Below are 22,678 nucleotides of genomic sequence, written 5' to 3'. Positions count from 1 at the left end.
ACAGAGGAGTTCCAATGTCCATCCTGCTGGCCTGGGTGCGAGAGTGGATTGCTCTAAGCACTGGGTCATTTGGGAGAGATTGAGGATGCCTTCTTGGGCAGCAAAATCCAGGTCTGATGCAAATCACTGGACAGTGTGTTCTAGGCCCAGAGCAATTTGCTGCGGCGGGGCCTGGGTCCTAGTGCTAGGTTCGGACAGTTTAAACGCTAGTCCAGATACTCCAGGGGTTCTTCTCTCTGCAGCACTGAGACTATGAGTCTGCCCCCGGCTGCTGTGCTTCATGTCTGCAAACTTTATGGTGATTTGCCCCATCAATCTGATGAATTGATTTTTAAATATTGTGTTCTTTTGGGTTTCTTGCTTTGCAACTGCCTGTAAGCAAACAGATCTCAAGGTTGTATAATTTATATGTCCTTTGATAATAAATGCTCTTTGAATCTTTGTGTTCAGAGTGTCAAATCACAGGGTTATTACTGATTATGGATAGAAACATAGAAAATAGGTGCAGGAGTAGGCCATTCAGCACTTCGAGCCTGCACCACCATTCAGTATGATCATGGCTGATCATCCAACCCTGTACCTGCCTTCTCTCCATACCCCCGGATCCCTTTAGCCACAAGGGCCATATCTAACTCCCTCTTAAATATAGCCAATGAACTGGCCTCAACTGTTTCCTGTGGCAGAGAGTTGCACAGATTCACCACTCTCTGAAGAAATTTTTCCTCATCTCAGTCCAAAAAGGCTTCCCCTTTATCCTTAAACTGTGACCCCTCGTTCTGGACTTCCCCAACATCAGGAACAATCTTCCTGCATCTAGCTTGTCCAATCCCTTTAGAATTTTATATGTTTCAATAAGATCTCCCCTCAATCTTCTAAATTCCAGTGAATATAAGCCTAGTCGATCCAGTCTGTCTTCATATGAAAGTCCTGCCATCCCAGGAATCAATCTGGTGAACCTCCTTTGTACTCCCTCTATGGCAAGAATGTCTTTCCTCAGATTAGGGGACCAAAACTGCACACAATACTCCAGGTGTGGTCTCACCAAGGCCTTGTACAACTGCAGTAGTACCTCCCTGCTCCTGTACTCGAATCCTCTTGCTATGAATGCCAGCAAACCATTCGCCTTTTTCACTGCCTGCTGTACCTGCATGCCCACTTTCAATGACTGGTGTACAATGACACCCAGGTCTCGTTGCACCTCCCCTTTTCCTAATTGGCCACCATTCAGATAATAATCTGTTTTCCTGTTCTTGCCACCAAAGTGGATAACCTCACATTTATCCACATTAAATTGCATCTGCCATGAATTTGCCCACTCACCTAACCTATCCAAGTCACCCTGCATCCTCCTCGCATCCTCCTCACAGCTAACACTGCCGCCCAGCTTCGTGTCATCCGCAAACTTGGAGTTGCTGCATTTAATTCCCTCGTCTAAGTCATTAATATGTATTGTAAACAACTGGCATCCCAGCACTGAGCCTTGAGGTACCCCACTAGTCACTGCCTGCCATTCTGAAAAAGGTCCCGTTTATTCCCACTCTTTGCTTCCTGTCTGCCAACCAATTCTCTATCCACATCAATACCATGTGCTTTAAGTTTGCATACTAATCTCCTGTGTGAGACCTTGTCAAAAGCATTTTGAAAATCCAAATATACCACATCCACTGGCTCTCCCCTATCCACTCTACTAGTTACATCCTCAAAAAATTCTATGAGATTCGTCAGACATGATTTTCCTTTCACAAATCCATGCTGACTTTGTCCGATGATTTCACCACTTTCCAAATGTGCTGTTGTCACATCTTTGATAACTGACTCTAGCATTTTCCCCACCACCGACGTCAGGCTAACCGGTCTATAATTCCCTGGTTTCTCTCTCCCTCCTTTTTTAAAAAGTGGGGTTACATCGGCCACCGTCCAATCCTCAGGAACTAGTCCAGAATCTAAAGAGTTTTGAAAAATTATCATTAATGCATCCACTATTTCTTGGGCTACTTCCTTAAGCACTCTGGGATGCAGACCATCTGGCCCTAGGGATTTATCTGCCTTTAATCCCTTCAATTTACCTAACACCACTTCCCTACTAACATGTAATTCCCTCAGTTCCTCCATCTCACTAGACCCTTGTCCCCTACTATTTCCGGAAGATTACTTATGTCCTCCTTAGTGAAGACAGAACCAAAGTAGTTGTTCAATTGGTCTGCCATGTCCTTGTTCCCCATGATCAATTCACCTGTCTCTAACTGTAAGGGACCTACATTTGTCTTAACCAATCTTTTTCTATTCACATATCTATAAAAGCTTTTACAGTCAGTTTTTATGTTCCCTGCCAGTTTTCTTTCTTAATCTTTTTTTCCCTTTCCTAATTAAGCCCTTTGTCCTCCTCTGATGGACTCTGAATTTCTCCCAGTCCTCAGGTGTGCTGCTTTTTCTGGCTAATTTATATGTTTCTTCTTTGGAATTGATACTATTCCTAATTTCCCTTGTCAGCCATGGGTGCACTACCTTCCCAGGTTTATTCTTTTGCCAAACTGGGATAAACAGTTGTTGTAGTTCATCCATGTGATCTTTAAATGCTTGCCATTGCATATCCACTGTCAACCCTTTAAGTATCATTTGCCAGTCTATCTTAGCTAGTTCACGTCTCATACCTTCAAAGTTACCCTTCTTTAAGTTCAGAACCTTTGTTTCTGAATTAACTATGTCACTCTCCATCTTAATGAAGAATTCCAGCATATTATGGTCACTCTTACCCAAGGGGCCTCTCAGGACAAGATTGCTAACTAACCCTTCCTCATTGCTCAATACCCAGCCTAGAATGGCCTGCTTTCTAGTTGGTTCCTTGACATGTTGGTTCAGAAAACCATCCCGCATACATTCCAAGAAATCTTCTTCCTTACCAATTTGGTTCACCCAGTCTATATGTAGATTGAAGTCACCCATTATAACTGCTGTTCCTTTATTGCACGCATTTCTAATTTCCTGTTTAATACCATCTCCAACCTCACTACTACTGTTAGGTGGCCTAACTGTTACTGTCAGTGGATGATATACAAGTCAAACTTATTAGTGTCCTGTTTTGAGCAATACGTCTTGCCAAGTCACAACTCCAATGGAGGGACCTTGATCTTAAATTGGGAGGGGAAGCAAGGGATATCTCCCTTTTTCTTGGCTTCTGACTCCTGGCTGTATTTAAATGAGTATGGGAGGAAGCTGCTGCAACAGTTGTCATTGGACCACCAAGAGTGTGGTAGAGAATATCATTAGGATACTCTTCAGAAGTGTAGTAACAGCACCATGTCTTGTATACATGGACCACTGATTATTTGTGATCCTTTGTACAACTTCATCAGGAGAGCTCGGCCCTTGCTTGAGGCTGTTCAGGATGCGTAAGAATGTGCATTGCACGTAATTGAGTTGGTAGATCTTTGATAATGACAAATGGAGGCCAGGTAGAGGTTAACTGATGCCTTCACAAGATCGAATATGTGGCAATAAGAGAGTGCATGTAGACTATCCACCTAATTTCTAGTGTGTGACTAAAAAATCTAGTGCTTAAAAATCACGATTATTGTAGTTTTGTTTGTGGGATGTTGTTAATTTGTGTTAGGGTCTGAGACTCAAGATCTTGGGTGTTATTGAATGGGTTTGGATGTTCCCTTTTTGAAAATGTGGAATAGATATGTGTAATTGATTGGCCCTTTAAACAATAGTCCATTTGTGTGCTGTACATTTTGGGGAAAAATCTGGTGAACAAGAGGAACTTGCCTCAAAATGAGCTTGTGTGGTTGAATTTCTGGGAGATTTTCAAAATAAGTACTGTATGTTTGCATTTCAGACTGCTACCAAAAAATAATGATAGGAAATGCATGGGACTGCTATTTTTCCTTTGTCCAGTCAGTTGCCTGACCACAAGAGAACTAACAATCTTAAAGTTATTATCATGAGAAAAACATATTTATCCAATGAATAGTTAGGGTCAGGAATGCACCATCAAGTTATTAGTGGGGATGGGGAATTGGGATAGGTATCTAAAAAGAGTATTTTACAGGGATATGGGAGAGGGAGAATGTGTACAAATTGTTAGACTATTTTTATGCAGAGCCCATTTAGACTTTGTAAGAGTGACTGATAAAGGCAAGGCAGTGTTGCTGTCTGAACAATACACAGCAGGGGAACTGACAAAACTGAGCTGCATGAACACTCTTTTGGGGCAGTCTTGTACAACTCTCTGCATACATGATTTCACAGGAAAAATTAATTGACTAAGTTTTAATTGTTATATTTCTCCAATTATGTCATTTATGTAGACTTAATTATGTAAAACTGGGGTTTCATTACAGAATAAAAAATATTTATCTGTAAGTCTAATTTAACAGTAAACCTAATTTTCAGCCACAACAATGTGTTATGACGTAATCAGACTCCTACCTTAGTGCAATTACAGCTGCATCCCATCTCTTGTCTAACCTTGTCAGTAGTTTGCTGTTACCACATCAGCGCAAGCTACATTCTATTTTACCAGTTATTTGTCCTCTATTCCTACTTGAACAACTGACTTAATTGGCCAACTGAGCTTCAAATTGAACTGTAACCATTTTGTGAAATTTTGGAACTTGTAGAATAAATTGTTGCGTTGATAAATTTTGTGCACGATATCCCAACCTGTTTTGGTCTCATTAACTTGGAGGGGAATCTACAGAAGCAAAATGCCACGAATATGAAATATCTGAAACGAAAAGACTCTGTATACTCTGCAAGTAGAGTATCATCTGTGGTGAAAGAATTGGTGTTCAGTGTTGATAAACTCTGAAGGAAGATGATTGACCTGAAATGCTAATTCTATTTTTCTCCAATGCTGACTGATTTGTTAAATGTTTACAGTACATACTGCTTTTGTTATAATAGCTTTTCTCTATGTAATTCAGAATGCACTAAGTTTATGTAGGGCTACTACTAAAGTTCAACTGGAACCAAGTGGCTTATCCAGTGGGAATAAACTTCCCACTAGCAGACCATTCGAACTATTTAATTACCTTGCTCATGGCCATGTTAGAGGCTTTTTGAGTGGGTCAGCAAGAAAGATCTAGAGAACAAGATGTGTTCTGGACGTTACATTGTGTATCCCTGCTCTAGGAATAGCACTAAATCTTTAAGAGGTAAACTTAAATTTTTTTTAAGGTCAGCCATGAGTTCTTAGTCAAGAGGAGCTACATATTTATCCATTCAAAATACACATTTGTATGACCTCACGGTGGAGGACACATCTAACGTACCAAAGAGAGATGTTATGGATGTGATAGGACCTTGATACATTAGCTATCTCTGAAGAGGTAGTGCTGAGCAAATTGTGGGCCTGAAGATGGGTAAGCCCCTGGTCCAGATGGAATGCAGCCCAGGGTACTGAAAGAAATGGCAGAAGTTACAGTAGAGGCTTTGGTTATAATTTACCAAAATTTGACGTCTGTAGGGGTTAGCCTGTCTCCATTCCTTCTGTAGACCACAACCAGCTCCTTTGTTTTTGTGATGTTGAGAGAGAGGTTGTTTTCTTGACACCACTGTATCAGGGTGATGAGTTCCTCTCTGTAGGCCACCTCATTATTATTTGAGATTAAACCAATCAGTGTAGTGTTGTCAGCAAATTTAATTCGCGGATTGGGGCTGTGGGTGGTGATACAGTCATGGGTATACAGAGAGTAAAGGAGGGGGCTTAGTACATAGCCCTGAGGGACACCTGTGTTGAGGGGCGGAGGTGAGGGAGTCCACTCTTACCACCTGCCGGCAATCTGACAGGAAGTCCGGGATCCATCTACACAAGGCAGGGTGAAGGTCGAGGCCTCTGAACTTCTTGTTGAACCTGGAGGGAATTATGGTGTTGAATGCTGAACTGTAGTCCAAGAACAGCATTCTCACATAAGCATCCCTCTTCTCTAGATGTGTAAGGGTGGTGTGTAGAGCTGTGGCTGTTGAATCGTCTGTCAATCGGTTGTGTCGGTAGGCGAATTGTAGGGAGTCCGATGTGGGTGGAAGCATGTTGCAGATGTTGTTAGCATGGACAGAGGATTGGTTAACTCATGGAAAGCAGAGAGTTGAGATACATAGGTGTTACTCTAATTGGTGAGCGGTGTGCCACAGGGGTCGGTGCTGGGCCCACAACTGTTCACAATATACATTATCAATCTGGAAGAGGACTGAGTGTAGTGTATCTAGGATGATACTAAATTGAGTGGAAAAGCAAATTGTGCAGAAGGTATGGTGAGTCTGCGGAGAGATATAGATAGTTTAAGTGAGTGGGCAAGGGTCTGGCAGATGGAGTATAATAGTAAATACGAGGTCATCCACTTTGGAAGGAAAAAAAGTGAAAGATCAGATTATTATTTAAATGGTAAAAAATTGCAGCATGCTGCTGTGCAGAGGAACTTAGGAGTGTTTGTGCATGAATCACAAAAGGTTGGTTTTCAGGTACAGCAGGCTATCAAGAAGGTAAATAGAATGTTGGCCTTCATTGTTAAAGGGATTGGATTTAAGAGCAGGGAGGTTATGCTGCAACTGTGCAGGGTACTGGTGAGGCCACATCTGGAGTACTGTGTGCAGCTCTAGTCTCCTTAGTTGATTGAAGGATATCTTGGCCTTGGAGGTGGTGCAGAGGAGGATCACCAGGTTGTTTCCAGAGATGAGGGGGTTAGACAATGAGGAGAGATTAGTTGCCTGGGACTGTACTCACTGGAATTCAGAAGAATGAGAGGAGACCTTATAGATTAGATTCGATTATGAGGACACTCAGCCCTCATTTATTGTCATTTAAAAATGCATGCATTAAAAAATGATACAATGTTCCTCCAGAAATATATCACAGAAACACAGGACAAGCCAAGACTAAAACTGACAAAACCACGTAATTATAACATATAGTTGCAACAGTGCAAAGCAATACTGTAATTTGATAAAGAGCAGACCATGGGCACGGTTTAAAAAAAAAGTCTGAAAGTCCCCATCATCTCACGCAGATGGTGTAAGGGAGAAACTCTCCCTACCATAAACCCCAAGCACCGCAAACTTGCCGATGCATTGGAAGCACCTGACCACAGCCGACTCTGAGTCCATCCGAAAACTTAGAGCCTCCAACCAGCCCTCCAACACCGAGCACCATCCTCTGCTGAGTGCTTCGACCCCACCCCGGCCGCCGAGCAACAAGCAAAGCCGAGGACTTGGGGCCTTCCCCTCTGGAGATTCTGGATCACACAGTAGCAGCGGCAGTGAAGCAGGCATTTCTGAAGTTTCACCAGATGTTCCTCAGTGCTCTCACGTCTGTCTCCATTAAATCAGGATTGTGTACTGCACCCTACTTGACAAATAACAGATATCATTCACTGGAGTGGCCGTTGCAAGCTGCAACGCACCGCCATCTTCTCCTCCCGTCACCTTCATGAGACATATAAAATTATGAAAGGAATATATAAGATAGAGGCAGGAAATTTGTTTCCACTGGTAGGTGAGACTAGAACTAGGGGACATAACCTCAAGATTCTGGGAAGTAGATTTAGGATGGAAATGAGGAACTGCTTTTCCCAGAGAGTGGTGAATCTGTGGAATTCTCTGCCCAATGAAACAGTGGAGGCTACCTCAGTAAATATATTTAAGACAAGGTTGGATAGATTTTTGCATAGTAGGGGAATTGAGGGTTTTGTGGAAAAAGCAGGTAGGTGGAGATGAGTCCATGTCCATAACAGCCATGATCTGATTGAATGGTGGAGCAGGCTCGACAGGCCAGATGGCCTACTTCTGCTCCTATTTCTTATGTTCTTGTGTTCTTATGACTTAAGCTGTTCCATTTGAAATAGTTTCCGGAAATATTTTGATAACCTGAAGAAGTCAAATGTACCTTGCGGTTTTCTTAGCTGGCTCTTCATCTTTAATATGCCTCTCCTGGAACAGCATCATGATACATAAGACATAACAAATTTATGGAGTAATTTGGATACATAATTTAATATCCTATCTAATATGTTTTAAGTTCTTTATAACTATAAAGGTTGTGGATTGTTTGTTCTATTTACATGATTAAAGTAATTTTAATATTCTGTTATTAAATGTCTGGCTCAATATTTCAAATTTCAGGGCAACCTTTTAGAATACAAGGAAAATTTTAATGCCAAGGTAAATAGATTCAGCATTTGTATTTCTTCACTGAAATAAACAAAATAATCGCATCGAAAAACATTGCTAGAGAAAGATGAAATAGTTGAAATTTGATATTTTTTCTTTTAAAAAACCAAAAAAAAGGTTCAAATTGTAGTTTAATGTTTTGTATCTAAAGCATGTTTTGCTATAGTGAAGTTTATCAAATAATCTTCAATTTTATTTTTTCAATACTTGTGGACCCAAAAAATAATTTGAAGATCTCCTGCTGCCTTAACAATTGGCACATTATAAATTAACTGACACACTCTTAATCCATTTACTGAAATTGTAGTATCTACATTGTATTTGTTCAAAGCCCAAATTTTCAAATTCCATTTTCCATTTTGGATGAGATAAGAGGATGAGGGTAATAACTCCCATAAAACAGAAAGAAATTCTACATAAATTTAAGCATCAAATATTGTCTTAATTTAATAAACTTATTTCAGATAAAGTTCAAGAAGACACATAATGTGTAACACAGTTATTTAGCTAAAGTACACTAAAATGTGTTAATGAAATTACTTTTGGAGTTCCATTAAAACTATTACCTTATTGGCATTCCAGAAGTTATTTTACTGCCACTTCTTTAAAGATAAAAAATCAGCAATTTTTCATTCTGAACTCGCATAAGTATAGCAACACACACAAATTGCTAGAAGAACTCCGCAAGTCTGGCATCATCAGGACTGGAAAGGAAGGGGAAGAAGCCAGATTAAGAAGGTAGGAGGGGGGAGGGGAAGGTGTACAAGTTGGCAAGTGATTGGTGACTGGATGAGCACATGGTTGAAGAATCAGAAAGCAGCAGAAATCACGGGGAGCAATTGGAAAGGGTCTCACTGAACTCCTGTTGAAGGGAAAATTTAAACTTTGAGGTAAGCATACATCCAGGAGACTTTGCAGTAGAACAGCAAATCATAATCAAGAAATTTGGAGATGCTGAAAATTCATGACATTTTTGCTGAGTGTAGTTCCTACTATCGATTGTGCATATTCGCTACAGGAAATCTACACTCAGTAGCCGCTTTGTTAGGTACACCTGCTTGTTAATGCAAATATCTAATCAGCAATTCATGTAGCAGCAACTCAATGCATAAAAGCATGCTGACATGGTCAAGAGATTCAATTGTTGTTCAGACCAAATATCAGAATGTGGAAGAAATGTGATCTAAGTGACTTTGGCCGTGGAATGATTGTTGGTGCCTGGTGGGGTAGTTTGAGTATCTCGGAAATTTAATTTCATGGGATTTTCATATATAGCAGTCTCCAGAATTTATAGAGAATGGTGTGAAGAACAAGATATCCAGTGAGTGGTAGTTCTGTGGGCGAAGATGCCTTGTTAATGAGAGAGGTCAGAGGTGAATGGCCAAATTGGCTCACGTCGACTGGAAGGTGACAATAACTCAATTAATGGCACATTACAACAGTGGTGTGCAGAAGAGCACCTCTCAGTACACAACACGTCAAACTTTGAAGTGGATGCGCTAGAGCAACAGAAGTCCACAAACATACACTCAGTGACCATTTTATTAGGTCCAGGAGGTACATATTTAATAAAGTGGCCATTGAGTGTATATTATCTCTGGGAAAACGTGAGATTGCAAATAATTGTGCACTGAAGTGCTGAAATATCAGGATGTTGTGGCTGTATATTGAATAGCATATGAAATAAAAGAATTCTTATGACTGAGATCTGAGTTTCAAAAATAGTTACTTCCTCAACCTGACCAGATGTTCACTTTTTTTCTTTTTGATGGGTTTACTTCTGAATAATTTTGCTTGATTTCTCTCTTTAAAAATGAAACAGTTTCTATAAATGTGTAATAACTTTCTGTGGTTTAATTTGTCATTTTGATTTCAGATTATCTAAAACCTAAAAGCGAAATAAAACAGGTTTAGATTTTATCATTATTTTTCTCTACAGTCTGCTTAGAAATCATATTTAATTGGGAGGCCAGCAGGGAGTTTCAATAGGTAACTGTGGATATAATAAGGGCATGTATTAATTAAGTGCAAGAGTTATGATGAGTTATTTTAATAATGTAGTGCCTAGGTAAGACCAGACCTGGAGCTTGTGTACAATGTTGGTCTCCTGATCTGTGAAAATGAAATAGTTGCAATATAAGCACTGCAACAGAGATTCACTAGTTCTAGGGATGGCTACTTGAAGGTGTAGTGAAGGTAACGGAGGTTGAACGATTTCCTCTTTGAATTCTATAGAGTTTAGTTAAGCTGAAGAAAGTCTTACTGGATTCAACAGTCTAGGTGCAGGACAGGTGTTTTGGCTGAGGAGAATAATGTACTCATGCAGCTTTTCAGTACCGAGCGTGAATTCTTTCACGTCAAAGGGTGGTATATCTTTGGAGATTTATGAAAACAGAGTTATTAATTTAAAACCAAAGTTTTTTAAAAATTTCTTGAAATGAAGAGTATTTGGAGTTGTTGTAAGAGCTCAGGAAACTAACATTGATGTCGAGGATCCTACATGATAAATGGCAGAAAAGGGTCAAAGAGCCAATGGTTTACTTATCTTATTTCTAATGTTTTTCGGTTCTTGGGCATTTTGTCAAGGTCAGGGATTGACTTCCACTCCTTTTGAATTCCAAGGTAGTTGATTTTATCAATTTGGTAGCTGTAGATTCTGTTATTCATGAGACAGATGGATGGCTAGTTGGGACTCCTGTGCTCCATTATTTACATTGGATCTCTTTGTGCTCCAATAGATGGACTTGATGTTCTTACTGCTATTCAGAATGCTCCTGCACAATTTGAGCTGCCTTGGGCCATGAGTCCTCATAAATTTTTGGGGGTATGATGTATTTTCAATGAGATTTTGAAAATGTGCTTGAATTGTTTCTTCTGGCCATCTGGTAATCTGCTGTGACAATGCTTTGAATAGAACCTATTTTGGAGGTCTGATATCAGATGGGAAAGATGTGACCTGCCCAGTGTAATTAGAACCCCAGTGCTGGTGGTGTTGGCCTGGGATTGAACTCTGATATTTTGCTTATTCTGTCATGGATTGGTAAGATTCTTAAGAATCAGCATCAGTGCTAGTGCTTTGAGGGTAGTCCCTAAAGTGCATGGATTGCTGTTGTCTCGTAGACTCATGAGCTTTGAGCTTTAGCTGGGTCTGGATCTTAAAGGATCCATGTTCCTTGCTGATGCACTAAAGGTGATGTGAATTTAATAATTAATATTAGCCTTTTATTAAAAGGTGTCTCCTAATGTATGAGAAGTGGTCCACATTTTCTAAACTCTTTGTTGGGGAGTAATGTACAGCAGAGGCAGCTGGTGGAGGACTTTTTGTTCTGTGGATATTAACTGCAAGGTCTGGGCTTCAGCAGATTGCAGAACTCCATGGCTTCTGGTTGGGAAGGACTGAATGATTTTGTAGGGACACAGTCAACTACTTTTGTGTTTATGAAGTCTGTGACAACCATGGCATATTTGTTCAGATCTTTTAAAATACTTGAACGTCGCCCAGTTCATTGACTTGAAGCAATCCCATAGCTGCTCCTCTGTCTTCCACGACCATATTTTTGCTGTCCTTGTCTCTGGAGTCTTACGTTTCACCCTCTGCCTGTATGCAGGTAGGAGGAGGACAGAATGGTCAGATTTTCCGAAATGCAGTCTAGGGATGGAATGGTAGGTATTCCTAATTGTAGTATAACAGTGGTCGAGTGTGTTGGGACCACTTGTGCTGCAGGTGATTTGTTGATGATAATTGGGCAGGGATTTCTTCAAGTACTCCTGATTGAGGTCTCCAGCAATGACTTGCAAGGCGTCAGGGTAGGCTTTTTCTTGTTTGCTGATCACAGCACTCAATACCTATAGTGCTTGCTTAACATTGGCTTTGGTGGTATGTAAACTGCGGTCAGGATCACTCTCTTCGTAAGTATAACGGTTGGCACTCAAATCATTAGAAGTTCCACGTTGGGGGTACAAGAGTGCAACAAGACTGGTATGTTTGAGCACCGTGAAGTGTTTATCATGAAACATAGACCCCTACCTTTTACCTGCTTCAAGTCAATAGTCCAGTTCACCTGATGAATCGAGAAGCCCTCTTGTCTTACCGATGTGTGCATCTTGTCCGGAATGAGGTGTGTCTCCGTGAAACAGAGAATGTAGCAATCCCTCATTTCCTCTGCAGCAATCTTGCCCTTGGGTCCTCCAATGTACAGTGTAGTTCTCCACTGACTGTATATTTGCTAACAAGGTGCTGGGAGGAGAAGATTTTATACCCTGATGTTTTAGTCTGGCTTGGGGTCCTCCCACCCCCCCCCCCCCAAACTTCTGTTTATGGCAATGTACCTTTAAAGGTGCCGTTCCGCCGAGTCCTTCATAAGTTTGTGAAATCACTAATTCATTATGCTGGTTCAAAAGTACATTACTTAACAGGAAATTCAGGCTGCAGATTGCAATGAAAGTAATTCAGAAGAAGTATATTTAGAAGTTTTGTTAACTGCCTGCAAAGTGTCACCACATTATTCTAGCACTATCTTGACTTGACAGTGTTTGGAAGCAGCCAGACTGAGCTCCAACTTATTTTGGTGAGACGTCATTTGGTGTTTAAAGTCTTATTTATTTGGAGTTGCAAAGGAATTCTGGCAAAAATTAAAATTGCTTCAAAAGGTGTAATGAAGGTGTATAAAGTTAACACTGCAACCACAATGTGACAGAAAAACACTGCTTTAAAGATTAGATACATGTACAGTTTAAAGGATGATGGGATTTACTTGATAAAATGTAATTTTGAGAAATGAGTGAAAGACTAGGATTTTTTTAGATAAGTTTATGGAACAGACTGCCAAAGGTCAATAGGGAGAAATTTCTTTACATCTGCCTTAATGGGAAAACAAATGCATAAGGGAACTGCAGGAACTTGTACACAAGGTTTCTTGCACAAAAGAGTTAGATATACCTGCAACACATGCTTTTTTGCTGGAGACTGTGGCACAGGAAAGGTCAAAGATTTTCTTTATTCCAAGTGAGCAGTACATAGAGTGCAAAAGCAGCTTCGGGACAGCAAGATGGCATCACTTTGAGCTACAATAGTTGAGGACTGCATTTCCTTAATATTGAACTGGAATATGAAATACAACTATATCACGTACTGGCCATAGTTTTCACTCAGACAGAAATTATGATAACATATTTTGGCATTAATCTTTAAAGCTCCAGAGCAAATGAAAGGGTAGCTTCTGGATGGCAAGGATATTTCATTGATTGCATAACCTTTGAACAGTTTGTAAGCACAAGAGCAACAAACTTGTAATAAAAAATGTACAGGTACACAGTTTGATTTTATCATTGTCCAACAAGAATTTTACTGCCTAGACCATTCTGGAAAATGCTGCAGTATCTGTCAGAAAGACCTTGACTCTTTTGTGTCACAACTGCCTGTCAATCCAGCATATGTTAGAGGTATATCTGGCTCTGAACAAACTAGTTCTTGGAAGAGTTCAAGTCTTTATAATCAGCAGAAAATGTGTTGTTGTAGAGGGAGGACTGGAGGAAATGGTGTCCATTTAACATGGTTTCTGCCTTGGTGGTATAAAAAGAAAAAAAAAATCTGGGAATATGCAAAGCTAGGCAGCCCCTGTGGATGGTATTCATGAATAACTCAATCAACAGTAGTATCAATAAACTCAATTCCAGTTTCTCATTCTGCAGAAAGCCTGGGTTACCTTCCTTCTAATGTTGATCATCCCAGTACCTACAAAAGCCAATGTAAAGCTAACATAAGCTGACTTTGTACATCAAATCATGTTAGTGTAGTATAGGTCCCCCCCCCCATCCGAAGGTAGAGCGTTCCTATGAAACGGTTCGTAAGCTGAAATGTTGTAAAGTGAAGAAGCAATTACCTTTTATTCATATGGGAAAATTTTGTGAGCATTCGCAGACCCAAAAATAACCTACCAAATCATGCCAAATAACACATAAAACCTAAAACAAGCGGTAACATATAGTAAAAGCAGGAATGATATGGTAAATACACAGCCTCTATGAAGTAGAAATACTTTCCACAATCATTAAAGCACTGTTCTCCGTAGCGAAACTCTCACGTAAGCGCTGTCGGCAGAAAATCTCACACAAGCGCTGTTGGCAAAAACACGGCGCAAGCGCTGTCCAGTAACGTTTAAGCTATGAAGCTGCTGAATCATACCAAATAACACGTAAAAATACACAGCTGATATAAAGTAGAAATAATGTATGTACAGTGTAGTATCACTTACCGGAATCGGGACAGCGCCGAGCACACTGATGATGGTGTGTTAGGCTGAGTTGTCGCAGGTTGGGGTGGTACAGTGGCCCCCACCCTCCAGGCCACCAACTGATACTGATCCGTGAAGCATGCAGAGGTGCAGCGGTAGCCAGAAGGCACACAGCACATCTTTAAGAAAAAAGCCGAAACAAACATGCTAATTAATTAGGTGCCGCCTGGCACATAATTGTCGGCCCAGATCAGTGCCGATTTCCGATTGCGTTGTCTCTGATCTGTTCCGACAATTACGTGTCGAGCGGAACCTAATTAATTAGCATGTTTATTTCGGCTTTTTTCTTAAAGATGTGCTGTGTGCCTCCCGGCTACTGCTGCATTCTACGCAAATCGGTATCTGTCTGTGGCCCGGGGGTTGGGGTGGTGGGACACTGGGGTGTCATCTTGTCATTGTCTGTTTCCATTAGGGCAGACAGGTCATCTTCTATCTCCGCCTGCCTCGATGTCGAAGGTCGAGGTTCGCTGTCTGCTGTAGCTGATGTGGAAGGCTTGCTTGACTGCTGAGCCTCGCGCATTTTTCTATCATACAGTTCTTTGTAGGGACTCAAACCATCTTGCAAGTATCCCCTAAACCAACGTACCCTTTCAAAATTAAAGTTGTACTTTATCATTGCAGCGAAAATCTCACGCAGTTGCTTCATGTTCAGTTCGCTACTGCAGGGGTCCGCAACCGTTTTCGCACTGTGGACTGGTTTCATATTAACAATATTCTTGCGGACTGGCCGGTTGGGGGGGGGGGGTGGCGGGAGGGAGGGGGATAGGGTTGCCGTCAAATACGTTGGGTTTACCCCGAGAAAGACTACAATGACCATGAAGCCTTGTGTGGGCACCAGTGCGCATGTGTAATTTGCACATGCGTGTACATGCCGATTTTTTTCCTACAAATCGAGTTTGTCGATTCTGTCGCGGGGGTGTAAATCACGAACGCAATATAGGTGATAAGTGGCTAATACACTCAATTTCGTTTCTAAAAGGGTTTATCTAACGAATTTAATATTAAACACACAGCGCATATTTTCCTTGCATGAATATAGCGATAGGTCAATTATCAGGGGAGCTTGAAGTAAGTGTTGAACGAACTTCCAGTAGAAGTGGTAGAGGGAGGTTCAGTATTATCATTTAAAGAAAAATTGGATAGGTATATAGACAGGAAAGAAATGGAGGGTTATGGGCTGAGTGCAGGTCGGTGGGACTAGGTGAGAGTAGCATTCGGCACGGACTAGAAGGGCAGAGATCGCCTATTTCCCTGCTGTAATTGTTATATGGTTATATAAGTCAATAGCATCATAACATTTTAAGTAACGTTTAGATATTAAACACACAGCACATATTTTCCCCGTATGAACATATAAAATCATTGTAACACACCAATATCGCTGAATCAGTGGAAGCCCTGGGTTTGTTTCCCTGCAACAAGACGGTCCTATCGAGGGGTGATGGGAGACAGCGATACTCGAAGGAGGTTCCTTGTCCAGTCTATTCCGCAATTTAGTTTTCGTTGCATTCATTGCAGAGATATGTTGGAAATGGAAGCAACGTTTTCAGTGCTTTCATGGCTATCTCAGGATATTTAGCCATGACTTTGATCCAGAATGCCGGCAGAGATGCTATGTCAAACATGCTTTTCAGCCCACCGTTATTTGCAAGCTCGAGGAGTTGATCTCCTTCCCACGCTGACATGGATGACGCACGGGTCATGACTTCGTGTGCATTCAAGCTCAACAGTGGGCGTGACAGGGAATGAGGAAAGGTGCAGCTGACTCATATCACCAAATCATGTCGTTTCCTCGCAGCCCGGTAGCGCATGCTTTGCGGCCCGATACCAGTCTGCGGCCCGGTGGTTGGGGACCGCTGCGCTACTGCATTCGGTTTCGATTGTTATCCTTTTTTCTTCCAATTGCATCAACTCTTCATCTATCATGGGATGCCAGAACCTCTTCAACATCATCTTCGTCAGCTTCCACAAGCCAAACTCACTTTGTCCTTACTTCGTTCACCACGATCGAAACGCTTAATTATGTCTAGTTTTACACTAAGTGCAACACCCTTACGAGCTCTTTTAGGCTTTTCCGATACCATAGAACTCATCTTGCAAATGGCTGCTCACAGGCTCGTGTTTAAGCAATGCCGGCGAGAATGCAGTTCCGAATCCAGGGAGAGCGGCTGCTTGGGGCTTGCGCTGCCTTTTATCGCGCGCTGCTTTTTTTCGTAACAGTAAAAACACCTTCTGAAAGTGAAAACAGGGTACTAATATAGGTCTTTCGTAACAGTGAGGTTTTGTAAAGCGAACATTCGAAAAGCGGGGGACATCTGTATTCAAATAGCAATTAATTGCTGTTTTGCATTTCTTAGTGCATGTCTGTACTTGGTTTATTGTTTGCTGCTACCCCAATGGCTGTAGCATGGATGGAAAGCTGTTAATTTAAGATTGAGGAGCCTAAAGATTCCTCTGTAATATGACTTTAGAGTACTAGGTCAAGGTACAATTTTGAACTTCTGTATCTTGGCATGAGCAGTAACCACATGAACTGGTTGACTGATATGCAGTTATATGGATAAGAGTGGATTTAGTGTTAAGAAAAATACAGATTTGTGCTCTGTAGAATCACTGCCATTCCTTTGGCACAATGCTAAGCATTATTTTAATCTTGTGAAGAATGGATTGCTAAATGACTATAATTTCCTGTAAAGCTTTAAATGGTATTCAGAGCCAAGGTTTCATCACGTGGTACATTGCATCTGATACTGAATCATAGCTTGCTCCACTAGTGCGCTTGTGTGTTACAAAGGGTAGTTTCCAGACTCTCTGCAAGAGACCACGTGTAAACGGTAATAGTATTTAATTGTGAATGTAAGTTTTCTGACAGGTCTACCAATGCTCCAAGGGTCTAGTGTTTAATGTGGAAATGTCTCAAACAAATTCAGTATCAGTGGAATTTATTTTTAACACACTTGAGGTTGGAATATGATTGTTAAACTGCCTAGTGTAGAAGGTACTTGATAAGTGGCTTGAATTATCTGCAACATTTAATGAGCATCTCTCACCATCTTGCATGGACTACAATTAAAGTGTTAATTGTCATTCCTTAGTATATTATTTGCTATACAGTATGTCATTGTTTTGGAATGACAACAATAATGGTAGGAGTATTTTTGTGGTTTATGGTATCCAAAGCACTTTATCAGCAATAGACCTTGCATATAGTCTGACATGTCACTTGCAGGGAAAATTCTGCATGTTACCTTGTAATTCCCGCATGTATGAAAATAAACTGTATCTAGTAAACTTCTCTTTATTTGAGCAGTCAAATTATTCTTTATCTTTTTGGGACATTCAAAATGCTGTAATCATTTCTGTTCCTGATTCCTTTGGAGTCTCCATTATCTTGTTTTTGTTCCAGTTGAGGTGACTGAAGAATCTGATGTGCAATTTTTTAGACAGTGCCACTGGTGGGGTGAGTTTGTTGATAGTTTTGGATGTACTTTTGGTTAGTTGTGAATGGGCTGTACCTTCTCCCTTCAAAGAAATTCGGTGTCTTCCTGGAAGCTTCTTCAGTTTGAAAGAGTTCCCATATATGTGGTAGAAACAGTAATGCAACTGGTATAGCAGCTGTATCACAGAGCACCTGACTGTTGTTTCCTTTATGGAGCTTACATATTTTCCTTTCTACCACCAGGGTTTTCTTCCATATCCCAACAATATATTAGTTAATAGCGCAAACACGAGGAAATCTGCAGATGCTGGAATTTCAAGCAACACACATAAAAGTTGCTGGTGAACACAGCAGGCCAGGCAGCATCTCTAGGAAGAGGTACAGTCGACGTTTCGGAAGGGTCTTGGCCCGAAACGTCAACTGTACCTCTTCCTAGAGATGCTGCCTGGCCTGCTGCGTTCACCAGCAACTTTTATGTGTGTTACTAGTTAATAGATTAATTAGCCACTGAAGATTGCTCCTCATATGTAGGAAAGTAATAGAATTGGGGCAATGTTGATGGAAATGTGGGAAGAATAGATTACAAAAAAAAAGTGAGAAATGGAATTGCTCCGAGTTAATACAGAACATTGTGGGCTGAAATGGCCTCTTTCTATGTTGTATGGAAATGCAAGTCAATGACATTATTACTCTTGGAGAGCCAGAGCGAAATTTAAAGAGAGTCTGGCCTTTCAGGACTTTTCAATGGACTTCAGTTATTGTGATTTATTAGGCACTTGGCAAAGGCCAAGGAAAAGAAGTTAGGGGTAAGTGGAGCAGCCATTGTGGGAGCTGCTGTTGTTGGAGTGGACCGGTGTTAGTGGTTAGTTTAAGGCTTTGGCTGAAGAGGCTTGGACAAGAAGGGTTGAAGACTCTTAAAGTTTCTTTCTTCCTTTGTCTATTAGTACATAGCTAGTACAGTGAGAATAGGTCCAGCATCAGTGGTGTGAAATGTGGGAATTCTGGGAGACCCCCAGTCTCCCTGATAACTACATCTGTATGGTGCATCTAACTGCAGCTCCTTAGAAACCATGCTAGGGAACTGGAGCTGTAGCTGGATGACCTTCAGCTCATACAGGGGAATGAGAAGTTAATAAACAGGGAGACAGTCACACCTAAATTCCAGGAGACAGGTAGCTGGGAGACTTGGAAGGAAGGAATAAATGGACAGTGCAGGATGTCCATGTGACTGTGGTAGCAGCCAGGTCTCTGGGGCTGAGTTTGATTCTGGGGCTTAGAAGGAAAGGCAAGTGAAGAGCAGTGCAGTGGTGATAGGGGATTCGGTAGTTGGAGGAACAGTCAGGAGATGCTGTGGGTGTGAAAGAGGCAACAGCTGTTATGTTGCTTCCCAGGTACCCAGGGATGTCATACTGGGTCCACAGCATTCTAAAGGGGTGGGTGAGCAGCCAGAAGTTGTACATACTGGTAGCAACGGCATGGATAGGAAAAGGGATGAGGTCCTGAAGAACGAATGTTGGGAGCTGGTAGAAGGCTGAAAAGCGGGACCTCAAATGTAGCTAACTCTGGATTGTTGCCTGTGCCATGTACCAGTGAGGGTAAGAATAGGATGATTTGGAAGATGAATGCGTGGTTGAAGAATTGCTGCAGGGGGTGGGTGAGTCATTGGGATCTCTTCTGGGGAAGATGTAATCTGTACAGAAAGGACAGGTTACACCAAACCCAAGGGGGAATAATATTCTTGCAGGCAAGTTTGCTAGTGCTGTTGGGGAGGATTTGAACTAACTTGGCGGAGGGTGGGAACTGAAGTGGTAGAGCAGAGGATGGGGCAGTTGGAATACAAGTAGATGCAGCATGTAGTAAGATTGTGAGGAAGGATATGCAGTTGATGGGGCAAAATTGTAGTCAGTGGGATGAAGAGTGTCTTTAGACTAAATGGTAGTGGGGCGGGGGTAAGTTCAACAGTTTGGAAAAGTGAGGGTAAAGTAAAAGGGAAAAAGACTGCAGGAGGGGTTACAAAAAGTTTCCAGAATAAATATAAAGTCAAAATGTTTAAAAAGGAATTAGAATTTTCCTTCTAGTAACACAGAGACAAAATTGAAAAGGATGATGAATACAGGACTGAAAGAGTCACATTTAAATGTATGCAGTTTATGGAATAAGGTAGGTGATCTTGTAGTGCGGTTAGAAATTGGCAGGTATGATGTTGTGGGCATCCCTGAGTCGTGGCTAAAAGATCATGGTTGGGAGCTTAATATCCAAGGATACACATTGTGTCGAAAGGATAGGCAAATAGGTAGAGGAAGTGGATTGACTCTGTTGGTAAAGAAATGAAATAAAATCCTGAGAGGTGAGATGGGATCAGAAGATGTAGAATCCTTTTGGATTGAGAAATGAACGAATCATGCTTCTCCTCAAGTTTATTTCATTGATATGAGTTATGTCAAATAATATTGTCTGTCTAGTGATACATTTTCTTATGTTCCTCTTGTATATTGGAAAATAGGATGGCTGAACAGGAAACAAGAATTGTTTTTAATCACTTTTCAAGAATTCAGTTGAGTTGGTATATCCTGTTCAGGTGGTTTATCTCATTGAAATGGTGAGCTACTGGTTCAGCCTTCTGGAAAATTTACTTCTGTTTGAATAGCATCATCATTATTTATTAAGAAATATTGAATTAACTCAATTACATCACTACTCTGACAGATTAATTTAACTGAAGATATACCCAATATAAGATTGAATCACCAGCTCTGAGTTTTGCAGTTAATGAACGACATTGTGGTGTTATCTTTTGTGTTGAGCATTCTATATTGTTGTAATGGTGTTAATTATTTTTTGTGACTGATTTTGGCTGTGGGTATAGATGAGTAGTGATGCACAGAGAGAACAGATGGGATTCTGAAATTTTGCTTAGTACATTTTGATTGTGCAGCAGAGCAGTTTCTGAGAGCATAATGATGCTACTAGTTTTTTTTTAAACAGTACAGTGGCTGTCAGTGTAAGGTTGGCTGAACTGAATGCCTTGTGGAAGTTGGAATATCCTTGCTTCCAGTATATAATTTTTTTAATGGGAACATAATTAGATTCTGAACAACAATTAAACTTTGCAGCAAGTCCATATATACCTCTGACCTTTTTGAATTCCATTAGACCCTTTTGACTCATAGAATCAGAAGAATATTTTCCAGCAAACTTTCAAATGGAATGTGCCTAAATGCTCCACTGAGTTTAAATTGAATAGTGTTAATCTCCAATAAGAAACAGCAGCCATTTGTCACTTTTCTTGATTTTATTTATAGCTTACTAAATGCTTTGGTTAGGACGTCCAGGATTCTTGAAATTGTATTTGATGATTGCAGTCATAATTTAATATGAACCATCTATTAGTACGCTAGGTGAAGATCTCTGGCAATTTGGATAATTAGTAATGACATTCTGCCTTCCAAGTACATATCATGATATTCCTTCAGGGAATATGGTTGTAAGCTTAATCTTTTCCATCCAGATCTCAAAGGGGTTAAGTAACTTAGTTCTCAGGAAATCTGCAGCAATTGAGTTGAATGTTAAAGTACAGAATATGATTATATTGGCAAGCAGTCCATTCAAGGCTTCTAAGGATGAAACATTAGTTAGTTTGATAGTAACAAGTAAAAAAAAAAATAAATTTTGGTTGCCAAGTTGTGTTTTTCACATGAAGACTCGTAAATGTTTGGCTGATTTTTGTAAGTAGACAGGGGTTGTGGTGGGGTGGAAGAGAAAAACTTTCCTAAGCTCTATCACAGCCAGAGGTTATCACTTTGACTCCTCACTGACTCGTGTTCAAGGTCTATCAAAATAAAGTAGTTGAACTGAAAATCTCAAGTTTTTTTTCCCATTAGTTCAGCATGAGGAGCCAAAGGTGTGCACTTTATCTCCCATACTGCCCAACACCCGCCCTTCCTGTTGTAGAATCTGTGGATCTCACAGACATTTCAGCCACCGTAAACTTGGAGAGCAAGCAGGTCAGGGGATGCCCAAACCTAGTCCATTTTAATGAGCTCTATTGTATATGATGATTTGGATGCTACGATAGGTTTTCTGTAGGGTTCTCTAACTGGTGTGACATTTTACGCAGTCAAAACCTCTGAGTTGGGATGGCAAGTATTTATATTCATACGCAGGCTTTCTATTTATGATTTTTTTTATAGGCATCCATTGTGAGACATCTTGTGAGACCATGGATTTGCACCTTGGAAGGTTTCCAGTGTGCAGGCCTAGGCAAGGTTGTATGGAAGACCAGCAGTTGCCCATGCTGCAAGTCTCCCCTCTCCACGCCACTGATGTTATACAAGGGAAGGGCACTAGGGCCAATACAACTTGGCACCGGTGTCATCGCAGAGCAATGTGTGGTTAGTGCCTTGCTCAAGGACACAACACACTGCCTCAGCCAAGGCTCGAACTAGTGACCTTCTTAAAACTAGCGATTTATGATTTGTGTATTCGATTATTAATATAACTAGCAGTCAAGAACAATTATTTCATCATGAAACTTTTCAGAATCAATGTGCATACTGACAGGTGGAATTTGATTTCAACAGAAGCGTTCACTTTCCAAGTAATAAGATATCAGAGAATTACAGTAGTTGAAGCAGCGCGATGTATATTTACAGTTCTTCATGCCAAAATAGTGTCTTAGTTTCTAGAATGTTGGAATCCCATGATGAGGTGTCAGTCAATGAGAATGCACTGAAATTTGTTGCCAAATCAGTTGCAATGGATTTCATCTTATAACTTGTTA

The 22,678-nt window shown here is 40.8% G+C and overlaps 1 protein-coding gene across 5 annotated transcripts in view; it reads left to right on the top strand.

Moving 5' to 3' along the window:
- LOC140201512 (KH domain-containing RNA-binding protein QKI) overlaps nucleotides 1-22,678 on the top strand; it is a 552,710-nt gene that overhangs the window by 45,443 nt on the left and 484,589 nt on the right. The window lies entirely within an intron of this gene.

This window comes from Mobula birostris, chromosome 8 (genome assembly GCF_030028105.1).
Source record: "Mobula birostris isolate sMobBir1 chromosome 8, sMobBir1.hap1, whole genome shotgun sequence".
NCBI classification, from domain to species: Eukaryota; Metazoa; Chordata; class Chondrichthyes; order Myliobatiformes; family Myliobatidae; genus Mobula; species Mobula birostris.
This window is presented reverse-complemented; position numbering and strand designations above follow the sequence as displayed.